The 14,735-nt window shown below is 46.3% G+C and overlaps 1 pseudogene; it reads left to right on the forward strand.

Annotated features, from left to right (window-relative positions):
* The first annotated feature begins 1,421 nt into the window (after positions 1–1,421).
* Positions 1,422–1,865, forward strand: LOC116905556 (annotated as a pseudogene).
* The last annotated feature ends 12,870 nt before the right edge of the window (positions 1,866–14,735 follow it).

Genomic DNA, 14,735 nt, shown 5'->3' on the forward strand with positions numbered 1-14,735 from the left:
TGATTGAGACATAAAAATGTCTCTAGCCAAAACCTCAGCTATACATGGCTAATAAGTCTTGTTGGTTATAGAATTCTCAAAATTCATCATGCCATCCTTTCATAGGGCATGAATGAGGATTTATTACAACTTGGTTATTGATCAAAGAAACTCATAAAAATGACAGTTGCCTTTCACCTGCTCAAACAGGGAGCAAAATTCATCTTTCACTGATCTGTGTACCTTGCACATACAAATATCTTTATAGAATGAAATATTGGCTGTAAGACTCATATATTACAGAATAAAACACCGAAAGTGCAGCTCTGACAAGATTCTCCCTCGGGGACGCTGAGATGGCCTGCTGTCCCAGCTCCCTGCCTGACCCTGCCTCAGAGACTTGCTTCACAGAGCAGCTTCAGAAATGGCTGCCAATCATCCAGTCTTTCAGCTGGTTCCAGTCAGGACTTCAGTGACGCCCTGAAGCAGCAGGAAGGAAGCTGAGACCCTTCCCCTGGGCTGCTCCTCTGATGGGTTTTCCTTTCGCTGGGTTCTGTCTGTCACTGAAGAACCACCATTTCCAGGGTTAACTTAGGCCTGGCACAGGCATAATCCTCCACCTTCCACCCAGCTTCTCCAGGGGTCAACATAGTGCTCTGATGATGTTTCAGGGTTATCTGCTCAGTCTTACGAGAAAGGGAGCCATGTTTACCCATCTGTAAGGCCTCCCACTTACTTATCACTGTAGGATATGTAACGACAGGGACTTGGCTGAGTTCTTCACATGTCATTTATTAAGACCTCCCATAATATCTAAATCCTAATATTCCAAACCCCTATGCCCCCCACCTTCTCTCTGTCTCTCTCTCTCTCTCTCTCTCTCTCTCTCTCTCTCTCTCTCTCATCAGGGAGACTGGGATATATGTATAACTGAGTCGAGATATGCTAAGTATGTGCTGAACATGACTGACTTACATAAAGGGCAAACAGGTGATAGTTTTTCTCTTCCGGGAACTCAAGACTTACCCAGATACTTAAAATACAAAGCAATTAAGAATCCACATGGTATAGCATGAAGGTAAATATTAAAAGAATCAGTGTGGTCTGAACCAGTTCAAGAGTAACTTGTAAGATGAAATGGGTTTGTAGACTTGTGGTCAGAACTCTGTGGTGGACCAGCATGCGTGGGCTTGGCAAGTAGTGAGCAGGGTACAGCCATGTCTCAGAACCCGGTGGCGAGATGGGAGGTCAGGTCAGACCTGGTAGTGGGATGGACTTTAGACACTTGAGAGCAAAGTGCAAACTATCCCAACATACCATGGAATGCGATGACATAAATGGAACTGTTCCTCAAGAGAGGCAAGGATGCAAGGAGAGTGAGCTGGAGAGATGGCTCAGCAGTTAAGAGCTATGCATATGCTCTTTTACCGAGACCCGTCAACATGGGCCGCGTTCGCACCAAGACCGTGAAGAAGGCGGCCCGGTACTACACAGGCGGCTCGAGAAGTACTACACGCGCCTGGGTAATGACTTTCACACCAATAAGCGTGTGCGAGGAGATGCCATCATCCCCAGCAAAAACCTTGAACAAGATAGCCGGCTATGTCCGCATCTGATGGGCGGATTCAGAGAGGTCCTGTGAGGAGGCATCTCCATCAAGTTGCAGGAAGAAGAGAGGAGAGGAGAGATAATTATGTTCCTGAGGTCTCAGCCCAGATCAGGAGATCATTGAGGTAGATCCTGACACCAAGGAAATGCTGAAGCTTCTGGACTTTGGCAGTCTCTCCAACCTCCAGGTCACTCAGCCTACGGTTGGGATGAATTTCAAAACACCACGTGGAGCTGTTTAATCCGTTATGCCATATTTTCAATAAACCTGAAAACAAGTTAAAAAAAAAAAAAAAAAAAAGAGCTATGCATGCTCTCCCGGAGGACCAGGGTCCACATGATGGCTTACAACCTTCTTTAATTCCAATTCCAGGAGACCTGATGCTGTCTTCGGGCTTCTCTGGGAACCAGTACATAGGATATACATACATACATACATACACACACACATATACATATATACACACATATACACATGCACACACACATACACATGCACACACATATAATACATACACACACATATATACATGCATATATACGCACATATATACATACACACATATATACACATACACACATATATACACACATTCAGGTGCACACACATACACATCAAACACATAAGTATTTTAGAAGAAGGAGGAGGGAGAGGAGGAGGAAGAGGAAAGGAGGAGGAGGAAGGGGAGGAGGAGAAATCCAGGGAACTGATGAAGAGATCCCTTGAGCGCTCTAAAGGGCTAAGATTCTGACCGAAGCTAATGACAACACAATCAGCCAGGGAACAATGTGGATGAGAATGAGACAGTTTAAGGGAACAGATGATAGAACTTCTTGGTTGGTTGTAAGTGATGAGGTGTAGGGAGCCGTATTGGATTTGGGCCTGGCCGCTTTGTGACTATGGCTCAAAGTGGCTATGTGACTCTTGGCTGCATGGCCACAGAGGTTCAACCTTGAAATGACTGCCATAAAGTTTTGAGAGTGTTGGACAAAAGCCTCTCCCATGAATTTATGGCACAGGAAGATAACATTCACAGGATGTTTCAGCCTGAGCAAACACCAGACGTCTCCAGCGTCTCCATCGCATGACCTCTTCACCTTCTGCTATCGCTGCTGGAATGCCCTCCTCCCTCCATACTTTGTGTTTCACAAAGGTCACTCCCCCTACCTGAAAGCCTTAAAACCTGTAACGCTCGCCCCATTAAATGAGACCTTGACAACAGAACTTTTGCTTGGTCTCCTTCTTCTCTTCACCCCCATTTGACCCACAGGTAGAAAGCCTCTTCGGGACTCTGAATAACTGGGTCCCTGCTGGCGGGGACAAGGAGGGAGAAAATGGACCTGAAGGATGATGCCTGGTGAGGCGAGGAAATAGTGACAATAAAACTTGAGCTTAAGGTAGGAAGAGATACCGACTGAGTGGCTTATAGCCAGCTCAGGCTGGCCTCTTCCTCACAGGTAGATGAGAATGGCCCTGAACTGTGGCTTTTCCTGCCGCCATCTCCCTGGTGCTGGGGTTAGAGGCAACTGCCACCATCCCGATCTTAAACATTTTAAGTTAACCACTGGAGATGTCTGGATGGAATTTCACTTGCAGTTTGGGAAGGGATTAAAGACGATGCTTGGGATGTGAGCAAAAACCAGAAGACAGCTTCCAGACAGGTAGCTTGGAGTTCTGCATGTCTTGTCTGCCACTCAAGACTGTGTTCCCAAGGATGCTTGTATAGCACATGCCTACAAAGAGAGAAAAGGAGTGACCCACGTGTCGTGTCTGGGATAAGAGAGAAGTTCTCCCTCCAGAGTGATGGACAGGCTCGATTACAGGCCTGCTATAGATCATAGCAGAGACTCGCCCAGTGTGCTGTAACCACCCTACCTGAAACTCCCATCTAGGTATTTGGAAAATGCTTTGATTTATTGAGACTTTCGTATGCTCTGTGCTGACTAGTTTTACGTCAACTTCCAACCAGCTAGAGACATCAGAGAGGAGGGAGAAGATGTCTTCATGAGATCCAGTTGTAAGACATTTTGTTAATTAGCGATCAATGGGGAAGGGCCCAGCCCATTGTGGGTGGTGGCATCCCTAGGCTAGTGGTTCTGGCTTCTATAAGAAAGCAGGCTGACCAGCCATGGACAGCAAGCCAGTAAGCAGCACTCCATCATGGCTCCTGCCTCATGGTTCCTGACTGTTTGAGTTCCTGTCCTGATTTCTTGCAATAAACTGAGGTATGAACCCTTTCCTCCTCGAGTTGCTTTGGTCATGGTGTTTCATCACTGCAATAGAAACCCCATCTGAGACATACTGTAACCACAGAAAATCCACACATGCATGCTCAGTGTTGGAATATGTTATTTAGAGCAACCTGAATCTATGTTCCTGGGCTGTGTCACTCATATTTGGCTCAAGAACAAGCTCTCTCCTGTTCCCTTTGATGTAGAAGTAAGAGATGTGTTTTGCATTGACACAGGAGATATACAAGAAGTAGACTTGGCTAGGTTCTAACAAGACAGGCCCAGATAGGCCCAGATAGGATAGCATGATTTTTAGGAGAACATGGAGCTACATGGGGAGGAAAGAATTCAGTTCAAGTCAACACACCCGTGTGTCTGCTCTCTGTTTGAGACTGGGTGAGCTACTGGAGAAATGAGGGCAGAAAACGTGCTCTTAACCTCAAGGAGCTAAAGGATAGGGGAAAACGCATCTGCAAGAAGCAATTACAGGGGGTTGGGGATTTGGCTCAGTGGGAGAGCGCTTGCCTAGCAAGCGCAAGGCCCTGGGTTCGGTTCCCAGCTCCGAAAAAAAGAATAGAAAAAAAAAAAAAAGAAGCAATTACAAAACTTGATATGCACAGTGATTAGCACATGTGTGGGGGGCACAGAGAAGATGAGAGTTGAGGGGCAGGTAGCTAAGGAGCACAACTGTGGTGGATGGGTGTTTTCCTAGGAACACGGAAGCCGTGACTCAGCTCGAAGTTTGGGGGAACAGGGCTGGTATGTCAGGAATTAAGGTGATGAAGCACTGGAGAGAGGGCTCGGTGGTTAAGAGCACTTGATTCAAAGGACTTGAGCTTGATTTCCAGCACCCACATGGTGCGCACAGGCATCTGGGACTCCAGTTCAAAGGATCCAGTGCCCTCTTCTGGCCTCCACAGGTACTGCATGCATGTGATCGACATAAATGCCATCAAATCACCCATATGCATAAGATAAAACTAAATAAATTTTACCCCCTCCTGTCTTTTAAGGGAAGAAGAAGGCAATCTCTGGCCAATCAGGGGAGGACTGAGGACAGGAGCTCAAGGTCTACAGAGCACTGATCAAAGGGAAATCAATTTATAGTAGGGCAGAACTGGAGTGAGGAATGATTATACTTGGCCTATCGCTGATGTGTGGGGTGACAGGCCTCTGGTCGTGTAGCTAATTCAAGAACTTTCCAGATGGACAACCCGATTTTAAAAGCATTTTCCAGGCCAAATTGAGTGTGGACTTAGAGAAGATCAGATCTCCTGGGATCCAATCCTTGGAGACTTTTGCTCAGTGAGACTGGCTCAGATCTACGCTCAGGAATTCTGCCCTTTCAAACTTGGCTTCTTCGATCTGACTAAAATAGCTCCCTTGCTGGGTTCCTGCCATCTAACACAAGCTTCTTTGACCCATCTTCCAGACAGCTGTTGGTGCTTTGCTGCTAGTGACATCTGATGTCACTGGCCTGCCTAAGATTCAGTAGCCTCCTGCTGTCTGCCAGGTGCCCCTGCTTTTCAACAACTCCCGCCCCACCCTGTGTGGCACTGCCAGGGGCAGATGTTTAGGGACAAGCTAAGCTGGAACGCCAGGCTTCTCCTTGCCTCCAGGGGAAGGGTCTTAGAAATGTGTTCACATGGCTTGTTTGTACTCGGTCTTGTAAAAACATCCGCTAGGCTACTAAAACTCACAAAAATCTCACTCTGCCTTATAAGCTGTAACGTCTTCCAGATCTTTTAGTCATTCCCCTCCACCCACCCCTTCTTCCCCCACCTCCCACTTCCCACCCCTACTCCCCTCCTCCCACCTCCACCCCACCATCTTTCTCTCTCCTGGTCAGGATTTCTCTGAACACACACAGTTTGGAAGGTTCCCACCAGAATGTCTGTTCTTCAGCACTGGAAGAAGCATCTGGGAATGGGAGCCCCCCCCCATGTGCCCTCCCCCTCCCTCTCCAAAGCTGCTCTAAAGCTATCTTGCCCCTGCCTGTTTCCTGCTCCGCTGCCCTGGGACCCGCCTTTTCCAGGTAATTTCAACAGACAAGTGGTGTCCGGACAAAGAGGTGAGCCTCAAAACCTTGTCAGACTAACCCGGAACAGGACGTCATGGCTGCCCTTCAGAACTGAAGCTCTATTGCTGTAAATGGTCACTATTGAGTGCTCTGTAACCACGCGTTTAAAATGTTTCCTTAGAAATAATGACATGTTGATATTGGGATAAACTACGCCAAACTGCCAATGTTTGACCATCTTGGGAATATAAAAAGAGTAATTTCATGTGATCTATCTTGTAGATTTTAACCGGGTCAATCTGACCTCCAGGTCAGTATGGTTTCCTGCAGGGAGCGGCAGCAGGATTGGAATAGCTAAGGGGAACAAAAGGCAAGAGCCTGGGAGAGGGAAGGCCAGGCTTGCACAGCTTTACAGTCAGGCATGTGGGCAAGCGCTGGGAAGGAAGTCCTCAGATAAGGATAACGCCCCGCCCCGCCCCGCCCCGCCCGCCCCGCCCCACCCCCCATAGCTCACTGCTCTGTGTGCAGAGAGAAGGACAAGGCTATTTCGTTTCTAAGTTTTTCCTGTAGGCTTTATTTTAACATTTATAGACAAATCATCCACAAATTTATTATTTTTTCTCTTTCCGTTAAGTCTAATCCAAGAGAAAGGACTTAATTTGTTTTTGTTTGTATTTGGTCTTTCGAAGTGGAGTTTCCTTTGACCTGGATGAAATGTCACTTGCTGTGTAGACCAGGTTGGCCTTGAACTTGTCGCTTCTGTGTCTCAAGCGCTGATATTTCAAGTGTGTACTGCTATGCCTCCATATTTATTTTTTAGAGATAGGTGGGAAGAAAGAGGTGGGGTGGGCAGAATTGATCTCATGAATAGGAAATCACCCTTCATTTATTTTACAAGATCATATTTTGGGTAACAACAGCTTTTATGGGAAACCCCTTGCACAATGAGGAAATTGAAAACCAGGAAATTGTTTTTATGTTTTGGAATAGTGCTTAATTGCCAGAAACATGAATTAAAAAACAAAAAATAAAAACCAAATAGCAACAACAAAAACCAACAACAGAGGTAGGATTGCTACTGAAGCCTAAAAAAGAAAATAAAAAGCCTATAGCTCTTTTACTGCAGCCCAAGGCAATGACATAATTAATACAATTTACAAAAAAGTTTTTATCAAAGGGGAAATGTCCCCCAGTCCAATTTGTAGATCTAATTTAGCTAACAGTCAGTTTGCTGTAACCACTCCCATTCAGAAGGGCCACACCAGACATCTTCCATTAACCCAGCAAAGTCACTCTGCACATTGCCCAGGGAAAGACTTGGAATTAATCATTTAGAGCAGTGGTTCTCAACCCTCCTGATGCTATCTATGCCCCTTTAATGCAGTTCCTCATGCTGTGCTGACCCTAAAGTTATTTTGTTGCTGCTTCGTAACTGTGACATTGCTACTGTTGTGAATCATAATGTAAACCTCTGTGTTTGCTGATGGTCTTAGGTGACCCCTGTGAAAGGGTCAGAGGTCATGACCTACAGGTTGAGATCCACTGGTCTCGAGCATGACAGGAGAGAACAAGAATCTAAAGTGGAAATCTGCAGTTTCAGCTCAGAATATCTTTAGTGAAAGAGAACTATTTCGAAGCAGCTATTAGCCCCATTGCGTAACCAAAGAGAGTGATGAAAGGCTGGTGACCTCTGCCCAACCCCAAGCACAGGACTTCTGCTGTCCATGCCATTTCTTAACTTCCTTTTGGCCATCCTACCGACCATCCGGGCTGCACACTGTGCATTGTCTCTTCAGACACACATACGTCCAGAGAACATTTCACCAATAACTCCATCTCTAACACCGTCCAGGTGTCTCCCACTCGGTCACAAGAATGCCTTCCTGTCACTGTGGGTCCCCAAACATACTCGAGTGTAGTATCAACCACGGCTGAGTGAGGTAGGTTCTGCCTTCACATGGAACGGGGTCTGAGGAACCACAGAGCTGATCCTGTGAGGAAGTGTTTCTCCATCACCCTTGCTCTGTCCATTCATTTGTTTGTCTGCTTCCATTAAAGATTTATAATCCCAACCAAAATCTAGGACAGGAGACAAGATCTAAACTCCGATGATCGTAAGTAGTGAGTTCAGGGAGCTGGTGGACAACATCTTCCGTGGATGGCTAGATCCTGAACCCTCAGTAACACATGCAGTGTCTAGGAATGCATTCCCAGTGAAACCGAGCAAAGAGGCTTGGTGTGCAATTCCCTGAGTCCTGAATGGGGCCTTGGGATACAGGGGCTCCCATGTCTTATCTACTATTGAGTAACCAAGCAGCCTTGGACAAACCACTCTCTTCCTCAGACCTTCCCTTGTTCCTTCATAAGGTTCCTGTGATGGTTTGTATATGCTTGGCCCAGGGAGGGGCACGATTAGAAGATGTGTCCTTGTTGGAGGAAGTGTGTCACTGTGGGGTGGGCTTGGAGACCCTCCTCCTAGCTGCCTGAGGACGCTCAGTCTGTTCCTGGCTTCCTCCGGGTGAAGATGTAGAACTCAGCTCCTCCTGCATCATGCCTGCCTGGATGCTGCCATGCTCCCACCTGATGATAATGGACTGAACCCCTGAACCTGTAAGGCAGCCCCAGTTAAATGTTGTCCTTTATAAAACTTGCACTGGTCATGGTTGTCTGTTCACAGCAATTAAGACCCTAACAAAGACAGTTCCCAAGTGATAATAAATTGGTTATCCTCAGTATTTCTTTCTCCAGTGACATTCGGTACAGTCCCCTGGCTGTCCCATGATCGTGCCAGACTTTGAGAGAATGTTATGGGGCAAACCTGGGCTTTCCCACTCCCTTTCCTCTTTTAAAACCCACATCCTCATTTCGAGACCATAACAGTATGAAGAGAACATGAACACTTTGTAGTTTGAACATCCTTGGAGGGTAAACATGAACAGGTAGGTTTTGTAACTGTGTGCTTCTGTGTGTGGGCATGTCCCAGCCAGCCTTCCCCAAACGGTTCAAATATTTGTCAAACAGAACCAAACTGGTAGCTTAAATATCACTCCATCGACTCCTCACTCTTCTTCTGACCTTTCTGTCCTGTCCCCTCACACCTCTTTCATAGTTCAAAGCTGAGCAGTCTGGCATGGACTGGAGACTCCTAGCTTTAATCCACCTGCCTGTGAAGTTCATCCAGCCCTGGGAGATGTGAACTGAGACCAGTGACAGAGCCAAAGGTCAGTTTTCCTTCCTCCTTTCAGCAATCCACAAACAAGAATGTCCCTCGGAGGGCCAAAGCCAGATCGACTTACGCAGAGCACACTGAAGTCTTTTTGTTTCTCCCCTCCCTATATTTTGGAAGCTCCGGCAGGAATGTGGCCTGAATTTAAACACAGGGAGCCATGGCCATTAACAGTGAGCACTTTTGTAGATTCATGCAGCCTTTTCTGCCTTTCTTCTCCCGTGGCCTTGAATGATCTGCTGTTTGCAGACAATCCCCTTGTTGTGCTCGCCAGAGCAGGCAGAGCTTGGCTCTCCCATTGTCTCTTATACGGGCAAACAAAAGCAGTCTTCTTAGTACAGAGCTCCGCGCTGATAAAAGGCTGATTAAAGCCCCCTTTGTGGTAAAATTTAATAGGTCTGGGTCGGGCATTATATTTGATTAACCCCGGCCAGTTATTACATGGTATTTGCTGGAGATTACAGCTCTGCACACTGACTCTCAGCTGGGTGGAGCTTTGAGCTCCTGGGGAACCACAGGCTGGGCTGGCAAGTGGAAGTGGACGAGTCTCTTCTCTGGTCCCTCCGTGCTCCCCTTGTGTGGCTCCCCTTTCTCTGTATTTCTTCTTCCCGGGGAAACACCTGGTACTTTCCAGTTAGTGAGTTCTTTGTGACAGTCAGGAAGACATTCAGTGAACTCCATCCTGTCACAGCACATGTCAGTGGACTGACTGCTCTTTCCTGGAGCAGACTCAGTAGGGCTTAAAGGGATGCCGCTCCTGAGGGGTTCTCAGCTCAAACCCTCTGTTTCCTATGACTGGGCCCAGTGCCTTCTCCCTGCCCCTGTTGGAGGGGTAAAGGAATCAGATGAGCTCCACGGAAGCTCAGGCCTGCTCTGGTAGCTCTTGTCTTCTTAGTGACTGACACTGCACTTGTGACCGCCCATCCCACGTGTCTTGCACTGTGATGCCTGGCAGACCAGGGTGCCAACCTTGTAGGAACAAACCCATAGCTAATGGTGCCACTTCTGCTTCTCTTCCTGCTCGCCCTCCCCTTCTCCCCAGTGACATGAATCACGCCCCGTGTATGTGTCTTCCTGGATTTCCAGGTCTGCCTGTGGTTAACCTTTCCGTGGCCTCGGTGTCACAAGTGTGCAGGACAACAGCTCTGTCAAATATCAGGAAGAGGAAGCCAACATGGGAGTCAGGGAAATCCATCCAGTAAGTGATTGGATGAAGCACCTTCCAAAATTCTACATAAACACCTCCCTCCCCCTCAGCATGCTCTTGAAGCTCCACGGTAGCACTCCAGCACACTGTCTTGTCGTTGTTGTTAGCAACCTCTGTGTCCTACAGGAGCACAGAGAGTGTCTGACTTCGTACAGCACCTTTTATTTGATTTTTTTTTTTTTGTTGGTGATTTGAATGAATTCAACAAGTGACTTTTACAAACAAGTTATTTTAAAAGTAAGAACTTGAGCTAGCTATGGAAGAGCACATCTGTGATCCCAGTATTCCTGAGGCAGGAGGATCATGAGTTTGAAGAGAGCTGGGGTTACACAGCAAGACCCTGTCTCATACAAGGGAAAAGGGTTGGGGATAAAATGGGAGCTGTGCCCCATGTAGCTTGAGCTGTGGGACTTGTTCAGACGCTCCGTTTGTCTCAGTTGCAATAACGCCTTAAATTTAGTGTTTATTAATATATGTTAATTATATAATATATGTTAATAATCAATATATGTTAATAGTGAGGTTATATGTGTGTATACATTCATAATGTATATTAATCATGTTCACTCCGTCACCTCTCTTGTTCCCTTCCCACGACCCCTTCTCTTTCTTCTCTTTTTCCCCTCCATGTTCCACAGTGGGTCTCACTATGATGGTTACAGCAGCATGTGCACCTTGTGAGTGTCCACACGAAAGACGTTTCTCCTTTCCCCAGGAAATATCACTTTCATAGATAACAAACACTTGAGAGTCTCGCTAATACCATCTGTCAAATTTCCATGATTAACATTTGCCTGGGTTTGCTACAGTGGTTTGAATGATAATGACCCTCACAGGCTCAGAGATCGGAACCCCTGGTCCCAGTTGGTGAAGCTGTTTGGGAAGATTGGGGGCGTGGCCTTGCTCCAGGAGCAAGTCACTGGTGTTTGCAGTCCCATTTCTCTGCTTCCTGTTTGCCATTGTGGATGTGAGCGCTCAGCTTCCTGCTTCTGCTACCATGCCTGTTCCTTGCTGCCACAGCTCCCCATCATGACTTATCTCCTCATCTTATCTGTCTGGACCGTACATCCAAATAAGCGCCCTGTCTTTTATTGGAGCATCATAAGCTTGTCTTGTACAATGTCCTTTTCAACATCCTGGTGCTTTTGTGGCAGGTGAGTCTCATGTCAAAATCTATTTGACCTTTTTGTCTGATAGTTTGGTCTTTGAATTCACTTAAATAAACTAAACTCCTTTTACTAGCAGTGACTGATACACTTGGGGCGTTTAGAACTTTTAATTAGCATAATTGTGTATATTAATATATAGCAAACTATTTTAATTCAGATGTACAATGAAAATTATCAAACGTGGTGAGGCGCTTTCCTGCACTACTCTGCGATGTGGACCTTACTGGAGATGACCACTCAGACACAGTTTATAGCTAATTGAAAGTCTTTATTCCAGCCTGCTGGGAGCACACCCAAGCGTTGGGGACCTAGGTGTAGCCCTGAATCTCTAGGGGTTTTATATCCCCCTGAGCAGCTGCAGGAATTTCACAGAAGCAAACAGTTTTGGTTTTGTGCTGGGGACTTTTTGGTTTTGTTTTTCTTTAAGACAGAATTTCTCTGGGTAACAGCTCTGGCTGTCCTGGAACTTACTTTGCAGATCAGGCTGGCCTCGAATTCACAGAGATCTACCAACCTCTGCCTCCAAAGTGCTGGGGTTAAAGGTGTGTGCCACCATGTTCTACAGAAGCAAGCAGTTTTAACAAACACTAAGATAAGCAGTTAGGTGAAGGCCGGTCCATACACACAAGCAGGTTGACAGAAGGAAAGATAAGTTAGCAAGGACATTCTCACCTTTGATCCCTAATAGAGTTCTGCAGTTTTCCATAGGATTCTCTATCAAGTTAAGATTGTAGTTGAAGGACCCTAGTTCTTACTGAGGTGTAAGAGGTATTAAGAAGCTTGGCCTGGTAGAAAGTAGGAAGGTTATGGAGTTCCTGTGAAGGGCCCTAGGGTCTTTTGCCAGCCCACTGCCTCAGGCCAAGGCTAGGCCAAGTTCCATTCTCTTCCCACAGGTTTCAAGAGGAGCAGGGACGTTCTTGAAAACTGCAGAATGTACTGATAGTCGCCTGATCCCCTGGTCCCAGATAGAGTTTGAATGCATGTCATATGCTTGCTAGCCAATAGATTCAAAGCTCAATATGCTTAGCCAATAAGTTTAATCTGTAACCTTGCTGATGTTACCTCTACCCTTAAAAAGTATAAAAACTGCTTGTTATAGACATTCGGGTCGCCTTCTAGTCACTTGCCACGATGGGCTGATTGAAGGTCAACCCTGATACACGGGGAAAAATAAACCTCTTACATTTGCATCGAACTCCATTCTCATGTCTCACTTAGGGGGTCTCCCGGTAGTTAAGACTCACTTCGAGCCTTACATAGTTAAACCTGAAATGGCCTCATCAAGAATTCAAAATGGAGGAACCTCTGCCCTGTCTTTCCTGGACACAACGGTATAGACAGGTCCTCTAAATGGAATGCTGTTATCATTAGCTTTTTGTTGTAGACTTCTTCTAGTGGGGAGACACCACACACCACTGAAACACACACACACACACACACACACACACAGAGAGAGAGAGAGAGAGAGAGAGAGAGAGAGAATATCAATGAGAGGCAGAGACATCATGATACTACTGGGAAGACTTCAGATGTAAGACCTAATGGAGATTGTCAGACATTGAGGATATGTTCTTGTGGGACCTAGTCTTTCTGCTCTCCTTTTGGCCTGAGGTGAGCCACTGTGTTCCACTCTTACTGGCTTCACGTTCACCACAGAGAGCTAGCTGTGTTACACAGCCATGAGCTAGACGCCCAAAGCGGTCAGCCGAAATAAACTTTCTTCTGTTTGAGCTGATTATATCAGATGGGGGTGGTTTAGTGTGTGTGTTCAATGCATGTGTGTTTCTATGCATATACACATGTTTATGGAGGTCACTTGCTGTCCACCTTGGTTTGTGTATGTGAGTGTGGTGTCTGTGATGTGTGTGTGTGTGTGTATGTGTGTGTGTGTGTGTGTGTGTGTGTGTGTGTGTGTATGCAGAACACAGGTTAATAATGGGTGTCTTCTCCTATCCCACTGTTCCTTACGTTTTGAGACAGGCCTCTTGCTGAATTTGAGGCTCTTGGATTGAACAAGACTAGTTGATCATCCAGCACCAGGGATTTTCCTGTTTCCTTTCCTCTAAAACTGGGGTCCCCCAGGCATACAACACCCAGCTTTTTACGTGGGTACTGGGGGCCCAAATTCAAGACCATATGTGTACGCATGTTGAGAACTAAGCCGCCTGTCCAGGCTCCTGTTTGGTTTTTGTTCACTTTTTTTTTGTTTGTTTGTTTTTGTTTTTCAAGACAGGGTCTCTCTGTGTAGCCCTGGCTTTCTTGGAAACTCACTGTGTAGACCAGGCTGGCCTCCAGTTAAGAGATCCATCTGCTTCTGCCTCCCAAGTTCTGGGATTAAAGGCGTTCTCATCCCCGCCTGGATCCATTTGTTTTTTGAAGCAGCCTTTCTTCCTAGGACTTGGGGTGGTCAATTGGACCAGGCTGGCCAGTGAGGCCCAGGGTCCCTCCCACCCCCAGTCTCTGTCTTCCCCACACAAGTAAACACCACCATACCTGTCTTTTTGCAGGGATTTTAGGGACCAAAGTCAAGTTCTCATACTCGCCTGCAAAGGCCTTTACCAACCTTTTTGCCCAGCCTTTTTTTTTTTTTTTCTTTTGAGACAGTTTCATTTTATAGCCTAAAGGTGTCCTTGGAGTCAAGGAAATCCTCCTTCCCCAGCTTTCCAAATGCTGGGACTGCAGGTGAATGACTGAGTCCAACTATCTCAGATGTGTGTTACAGTAAAAGAAAGCCAACTGACCCAGGGCGTTAGTATTTATATTGATTTGTGCAATGCCAAAGCACACAGTATGCCTTTTCTCCTATTAATCTTCCTGCAGTCCATTATTTTGTGGTAATGGACTCCAGTACGGAGTGTTCCAATGGCAGGATTTTCCCACCCTTACTACATTATAACAAAATATAAGTCAGAGGACTACAGATATTTCAACTACAGGACATATTTTGAGACAAAACCTGGATCACGAGAGGAAGTAGAAACTAGAGAAAGTGTTGAAGGGCTGAGGAGATAGCTTACTGGGTAAAGCACTTGCTGTGAGGACCTGAGTTCAAATCCTCAGTGCCCACATGAAAACCAGATGTACCCTCAAGCATCTGTAACTGAAGAAAATTCCTAGGGACTGCTAGCCAACCAGCTTAGTTCAAACAGCGAGTTTGGAGCGTAAAGAAACCATGTCTCAAAAAGTAAGGTGGAGAGTAACTGAGATAGACGTTCCAGCAGTGACCTTTGTACTTCACAGGTGTGCACTCCTGCATACAGATGTGTGCACGTATGAATGTGCATATAATACACA

Source organism: Rattus rattus, chromosome 7 (assembly GCF_011064425.1).
Source record: "Rattus rattus isolate New Zealand chromosome 7, Rrattus_CSIRO_v1, whole genome shotgun sequence".
Lineage (NCBI taxonomy): Eukaryota > Metazoa > Chordata > Mammalia > Rodentia > Muridae > Rattus > Rattus rattus.